The sequence below is a fragment of the Osmerus eperlanus genome, chromosome 19 (genome assembly GCF_963692335.1).
Source record: "Osmerus eperlanus chromosome 19, fOsmEpe2.1, whole genome shotgun sequence".
Classification (NCBI taxonomy): domain Eukaryota; kingdom Metazoa; phylum Chordata; class Actinopteri; order Osmeriformes; family Osmeridae; genus Osmerus; species Osmerus eperlanus.
This window is the reverse complement of record NC_085036.1, coordinates 3938643-3947039: the sequence shown is the minus strand read 5'-3', so window position 1 is coordinate 3947039 and position 8397 is coordinate 3938643.

Genomic DNA, 8397 nt, shown 5'->3' with positions numbered 1-8397 from the left:
TCAGGCTAAAACGGGCCACACTGCCTCAAATCAACTGTAAATCACCTAATCCATGCTACTTGATAAGATTTCGCCATTAGGTTCCGAGTTTTGAGACATTCATTCTTTTAGTGCTTTTCAGCTCCTGAATAGCCGTTTTCAATGCATTTACAATGTTTGGCATTGTACTAGTTCACATTACACGACTTTGACTTAGATTTCAGGCTAAAACAGGCCACACTGCCTCAAATCAACTGGAAATCACCTAATCCATGCTACTTGACAATACTTAGCCATTAGATTCCGAGTGATGAGACGTTAATTCTTTTATTGCTTTAAAGTGCTTTTCAGCTCCTGAATAGCCGTTTTCAATGCAATTACAATGTTTGGCATTGTAATAGTTCACATTACATCACTGTGACTTAGATTTCAGCCTAAAACAGACCACACTGACTCAAATCAACTGTAAATCACCTAATCCATGCTACTTCATAAGATTTAGCAATTTGATTCCGAGTTTTGAGACTTTCATTCTTTTATTGCTTTAAAGTGCTTTTCAGCTCCTGAATAGCCGTTTTCAATGCATTTACAATGTTTGGCATTTTACTAGTTCAAAACGACTTTGACTCAGATTTCAGCCTAAGCCAGGCCACACTGACTCAAATCAACTGGAAATCACCTAATCCATGCTACTTGACAATACTTAGCCATTAGATTCTGAGTTTTGAGACTTTCATTCTTTTAGTGCTTTTCAGCTCCTGAATAGCCGTTTTCAATGCATTTACAATGTTTGGCATTTTACTAGTTCACACGACTTTGACTTAGATTTCAGGCTAAAACAGGCCACACTGCCTCAAATCAACTGTAAATCACCTAATCCATGCAACTTGACAATACTTAGCCATTAGATTCTGAGTTTTGAGACTTTCATTCTTTTATAGCTTTAAAGTGCTTCTCAGCTCCTGAATAGCCGTTTTCAATGCATTTACAACGTTTGGTATTTTACTAGTTCACACGACTTTGACTTAGATTTCAGGCTAAAACAGGCCACACTGCCTCAAATCAACTGTAAATCACCTAATCCATGCTACTTGACAATAGCCATTAGATTCCGAGTTTTGAGACTTTCATTTTTTTATTGCTTTAAAGTGTTTTTCAGTAGCTGAATATCCGTTTTCAATGCCTTTACAATGTTTGGCATCGTACTAGTTCACATTACACGACTTTGACTTAGATTTCAGGCTAAAACGGGCCACACTGCCTCAAATTAACTGATCCATGCTACTTGATAAGATTTCGCCATTAGGTTCGGAGTTTTGAGACATTCATTCTTTTAGTGCTTTTCAGCTCCTGAATAGCCGTTTTCAATGCATTTACAATGTTTGGCATTTTACTAGTTCACACGACTTTGACTTAGATTTCAGGCTAAAACAGGCCACACTGCCTCAAATCAACTGTAAATCACCTAATCCATGCAACTTGACAATACTTAGCCATTAGATTCTGAGTTTTGAGACTTTCATTCTTTTATAGCTTTAAAGTGCTTCTCAGCTCCTGAATAGCCGTTTTCAATGCATTTACAATGTTTGGCATTTTACTAGTTCACACGACTTTGACTTAGATTTCAGCTTAAAACAGGCCACACTGACTCAAATCAACTGGAAATCACCTAATCTATGCTACTTGACAATACTTAGCCATTAGATTCTGAGTTTTGAGACTTTCATTCTTTTATAGCTTTAAAGTGCTTCTCAGCTCCTGAATAGCCGTTTTCAATGCATTTACAATGTTTGGCATTGTACTAGTTCACATTACATGACTTTGACTCAGATTTCAGCCTAAGCCAGGCCACACTGCCTCAAATCAACTGGAAATCACCTAATCCATGCTACTTGATAAGATTAGGCATTAGATTCCGAGTTTTGAGACTTTCATTATTTTATTGCTTTAAAGTGCTTTTCAGCTACTGAATAGCCGTTTTCAATGCATTTACAATGTTTGGCATTGTAATAGTTCACATTACATCACTGTGACTTAGATTTCAGCCTAAAACAGGCCACACTGACTCAAATCAACTGTAAATCACCTAATCCATGCTACTTCATAAGATTTGGCATTTGATTCCGAGTTTTGAGACTTTCATTCTTTTATTGCTTTAAAGTGCCTTTCAGCTCCTGAATAGCCGTTTTCAATGCATTTACAATGTTTGGCATTATACTGGTTCACACGACTTTGACTTAGATTTCAGCCTAAAACAGGCCACACTGCCTCAAATCAACTGTAAATGACCTAATCCATGCAACTTGATAAGATTTAGCCATTAGATTCCGAGTTTTGAGACTTTCATTCTTTTATTGCTTTAAAGTGCCTTTCAGCTCCTGAATAGCCGTTTTCAATGCATTTACAACGTTTGGCATTATACTGGTTCACACGACTTTGACTTAGATTTCAGCCTAAAACAGGCCACACTGCCTCAAATCAACTGTAAATGACCTAATCCATGCAACTTGATAAGATTTAGCCATTAGATTCCGAGTTTTGAGACTTTCATTCTTTTATTGCTTTAAAGTGCTTTTTAGCTCCTGAGTAGCCGTTTTCAATGCATTTACAATATTTGGCATTTTACTAGTTCACACGACTTTGACTCAGATTTCAGCCTAAAACAGGCCACACTGACTCAAATCAACTGGAAATCACCTAATCCATGCTACTTGATAAGATTTAGCCATTGGATTCCGAGTTTTGAGACTTTCATTCTTTTATTGCTTTAAAGTGCTTTTCAGCTCCTGAATAGCCGTTTTCAATGCATTTACAATATTTGGCATTTTACTAGTTCACACGACTTTGACTCAGATTTCAGCCTAAAACAGGCCACACTGACTCTAATCAACTGGAAATCACCTAATCCATGCTACTTGACAATAGTTAGCCATTAGATTCCGAGTGTTGAGACGTTAATTCTTTTATTGCTTTAAAGTGCTTTTCAGCTCCTGAATAGCCGTTTTCAATGCATTTACAATGTTTGGCATTGTACTAGTTCACATTACATGACTTTGACTTAGATTTCAGCCTAAAACAGGCCACACCGACTCAAATCAACTGTAAATCACCTAATCCATGCTTCTTCATAAGATTTAGCCATTAGATTCCGAGTTTTGAGACTTTCATTCTTTTATTGCTTTAAATTGCTTTTTAGCTCCTGAATAGCCGTTTTCAATGCATTTACAATGTTTGGCATTTTAATAGTTCACACGACTTTGACTTAGATTTCAGGCTAAAACGGGCCACACTGCCTCAAATCAACTGTAAATCACCTAATCCATGCTACTTGATAAGATTTCGCCATTAGGTTCCGAGTTTTGAGACATTCATTCTTTTAGTGCTTTTCAGCTCCTGAATAGCCGTTTTCAATGCATTTACAATGTTTGGCATTTTACTAGTTCACACGACTTTGACTTAGATTTCAGGCTAAAACAGGCCACACTGCCTCAAATCAACTGGAAATCACCTAATCCATGCAACTTGACAATACTTAGCCATTAGATTCCGAGTGTTGAGACGTTAATTCTTTTATTGCTTTAAAGTGCTTTTCAGCTCCTGAATAGCCGTTTTCAATGCATTTACAATGTTTGGCATTGTAATAGTTCACATTACATCACTGTGACTTAGATTTCAGCCTAAAACAGACCACACTGACTCAAATCAACTGTAAATCACCTAATCCATGCTACTTCATAAGATTTAGCAATTTGATTCCGAGTTTTGAGACTTTCATTCTTTTATTGCTTTAAAGTGCTTTTCAGCTCCTGAATAGCCGTTTTCAATGCATTTACAATGTTTGGCATTTTACTAGTTCAAAACGACTTTGACTCAGATTTCAGCCTAAGCCAGGCCACACTGACTCAAATCAACTGTAAATCACCTAATCCATGCAACTTGACAATACTTAGCCATTAGATTCTGAGTTTTGAGACTTTCATTCTTTTATAGCTTTAAAGTGCTTCTCAGCTCCTTAATAGCCGTTTTCAATGCATTTACAACGTTTGGTATTTTACTAGTTCACACGACTTTGACTTAGATTTCAGCTTAAAACAGGCCACACTAACTCAAATCAACTGGAAATCACCTAATCTATGCTACTTGACAATACTTAGCCATTAGATTCTGAGTTTTGAGACTTTCATTCTTTTATAGCTTTAAAGTGCTTCTCAGCTCCTGAATAGCCGTTTTCAATGCATTTACAATGTTTGGCATTGTACTAGTTCACATTACATGACTTTGACTTAGATTTCAGGCTAAAACAGGCCACACTGCCTCAAATCAACTGGAAATCACCTAATCCATGCTACTTGATAAGATTAGGCATTAGATTCCGAGTTTTGAGACTTTCATTATTTTATTGCTTTAAAGTGCTTTTCAGCTACTGAATAGCCGTTTTCAATGCATTTACAATGTTTGGCATTGTAATAGTTCACATTACATCACTGTGACTTAGATTTCAGCCTAAAACAGGCCACACTGACTCAAATCAACTGTAAATCACCTAATCCATGCTACTTCATAAGATTTGGCATTTGATTCCGAGTTTTGAGACTTTCATTCTTTTATTGCTTTAAAGTGCCTTTCAGCTCCTGAATAGCCGTTTTCAATGCATTTACAATGTTTGGCATTATACTGGTTCACACGACTTTGACTTTAATTTCAGCCTAAAACAGGCCACACTGCCTCAAATCAACTGTAAATGACCTAATCCATGCAACTTGATAAGATTTAGCCATTAGATTCCGAGTTTTGAGACTTTCATTCTTTTATTGCTTTAAAGTGCTTTTCAGCTCCTGAATAGCCGTTTTCAATGCATTTACAATATTTGGCATTTTACTAGTTCACACGACTTTGACTCAGATTTCAGCCTAAAACAGGCCACACTGACTCTAATCAACTGGAAATCACCTAATCCATGCTACTTGACAATAGTTAGCCATTAGATTCCGAGTGTTGAGACGTTAATTCTTTTATTGCTTTAAAGTGCTTTTCAGCTCCTGAATAGCCGTTTTCAATGCATTTACAATGTTTGGCATTGTACTAGTTCACATTACATGACTTTGACTTAGATTTCAGCCTAAAACAGGCCACACCGATTCAAATCAACTGTATATCACCTAATCCATGCTTCTTCATAATATTTAGCCATTAGATTCCGAGTTTTGAGACTTTCATTCTTTTATTGCTTTAAATTGCTTTTTAGCTCCTGAATAGCCGTTTTCAATGCATTTACAATGTTTGACATTTTACTAGTTCACACGACTTTGACTTAGATTTCAGGCTAAAACGGGCCACACTCCCTCAAATCAACTGTAAATCACCTAATCCATGCTACTTGATAAGATTTCGCCATTAGGTTCCGAGTTTTGAGACATTCATTCTTTTAGTGCTTTTCAGCTCCTGAATAGCCGTTTTCAATGCATTTACAATGTTTGGCATTTTACTAGTTCACACGACTTTGACTTAGATTTCAGGCTAAAACAGGCCACACTGCCTCAAATCAACTGGAAATCACCTAATCCATGCAACTTGACAATACTTAGCCATTAGATTCCGAGTGTTGAGACGTTAATTCTTTTATTGCTTTAAAGTGCTTTTCAGTTCCTGAATAGCCGTTTTCAATGCATTTACAATGTTTGGCATTGTAATAGTTCACATTACATCACTGTGACTTAGATTTCAGCCTAAAACAGACCACACTGACTCAAATCAACTGTAAATCACCTAATCCATGCTACTTCATAAGATTTAGCAATTTGATTCCGAGTTTTGAGACTTTCATTCTTTTATTGCTTTAAAGTGCTTTTCAGCTCCTGAATAGCCGTTTTCAATGCATTTACAATGTTTGGCATTGTAATAGTTCACATTACATCACTGTGACTTAGATTTCAGCCTAAAACAGGCCACACTGACTCAAATCAACTGTAAATCACCTAATCCATGCTACTTCGTAAGATTTGGCATTTGATTCCGAGTTTTGAGACTTTCATTCTTTTATTGCTTTAAAGTGCCTTTCAGCTCCTGAATAGCCGTTTTCAATGCATTTACAATGTTTGGCATTATACTGGTTCACACGACTTTGACTTAGATTTCAGCCTAAAACAGGCCACACTGCCTCAAATCAACTGTAAATGACCTAATCCATGCAACTTGATAAGATTTAGCCATTAGATTCCGAGTTTTGAGACTTTCATTCTTTTATTGCTTTAAAGTGCTTTTTAGCTCCTGAGTAGCCGTTTTCAATGCATTTACAATATTTGGCATTTTACTAGTTCACACGACTTTGACTCAGATTTCAGCCTAAAACAGGCCACACTGACTCAAATCAACTGGAAATCACCTAATCCATGCTACTTGATAAGATTTAGCCATTAGATTCCGAGTTTTGAGACTTTCATTCTTTTATTGCTTTAAAGTGCTTTTCAGCTCCTGAATAGCCGTTTTCAATGCATTTACAATATTTGGCATTTTACTAGTTCACACGACTTTGACTCAGATTTCAGCCTAAAACAGGCCACACTGACCCTAATCAACTGTAAATTACCTAATCCATGCTACTTGATAAGATTTCGCCATTAGGTTCCGAGTTTTGAGACATTCATTCTTTTAGTGCTTTTCAGCTCCTGAATAGCCGTTTTCAATGCATTTACAATGTTTGGCATTTTACTAGTTCACACGACTTTGACTTAGATTTCAGGCTAAAACAGGCCACACTGCCTCAAATCAACTGGAAATCACCTAATCCATGCAACTTGACAATACTTAGCCATTAGATTCCGAGTGTTGAGACGTTAATTCTTTTATTGCTTTAAAGTGCTTTTCAGCTCCTGAATAGCCGTTTTCAATGCATTTACAATGTTTGGCATTGTAATAGTTCACATTACATCACTGTGACTTAGATTTCAGCCTAAAACAGACCACACTGACTCAAATCAACTGTAAATCACCTAATCCATGCTACTTCATAAGATTTAGCAATTTGATTCCGAGTTTTGAGACTTTCATTCTTTTATTGCTTTAAAGTGCTTTTCAGCTCCTGAATAGCCGTTTTCAATGCATTTACAATGTTTGGCATTGTAATAGTTCACATTACATCACTGTGACTTAGATTTCAGCCTAAAACAGGCCACACTGACTCAAATCAACTGTAAATCACCTAATCCATGCTACTTCATAAGATTTGGCATTTGATTCCGAGTTTTGAGACTTTCATTCTTTTATTGCTTTAAAGTGCCTTTCAGCTCCTGAATAGCCGTTTTCAATGCATTTACAATGTTTGGCATTATACTGGTTCACACGACTTTGACTTAGATTTCAGCCTAAAACAGGCCACACTGCCTCAAATCAACTGTAAATGACCTAATCCATGCAACTTGATAAGATTTAGCCATTAGATTCCGAGTTTTGAGACTTTCATTCTTTTATTGCTTTAAAGTGCTTTTTAGCTCCTGAGTAGCCGTTTTCAATGCATTTACAATATTTGGCATTTTACTAGTTCACACGACTTTGACTCAGATTTCAGCCTAAAACAGGCCACACTGACTCAAATCAACTGGAAATCACCTAATCCATGCTACTTGATAAGATTTAGCCATTAGATTCCGAGTTTTGAGACTTTCATTCTTTTATTGCTTTAAAGTGCTTTTCAGCTCCTGAATAGCCGTTTTCAATGCATTTACAATGTTTGGCATTTTACTAGTTCAAAACGACTTTGACTCAGATTTCAGCCTAAGCCAGGCCACACTGACTCAAATCAACTGGAAATCACCTAATCCATGCTACTTGACAATACTTAGCCATTAGATTCTGAGTTTTGAGACTTTCATTCTTTTAGTGCTTTTCAGCTCCTGAATAGCCGTTTTCAATGCATTTACAATGTTTGGCATTTTACTAGTTCACACGACTTTGACTTAGATTTCAGGCTAAAACAGGCCACACTGCCTCAAATCAACTGTAAATCACCTAATCCATGCAACTTGACAATACTTAGCCATTAGATTCTGAGTTTTGAGACTTTCATTCTTTTATAGCTTTAAAGTGCTTCTCAGCTCCTGAATAGCCGTTTTCAATGCATTTACAACGTTTGGTATTTTACTAGTTCACACGACTTTGACTTAGATTTCAGCTTAAAACAGGCCACACTGCCTCAAATCAACTGTAAATCACCTAATCCATGCTACTTGACAATAGCCATTAGATTCTGAGTTTTGAGACTTTCATTCTTTTATAGCTTTAAAGTGCTTCTCAGCTCCTGAATAGCCGTTTTCAATGCATTTACAATGTTTGGCATTGTACTAGTTCACATTACATGACTTTGACTTAGATTTCAGGCTAAAACAGGCCTCACTGCCTCAAATCAACTGGAAATCACCTAAT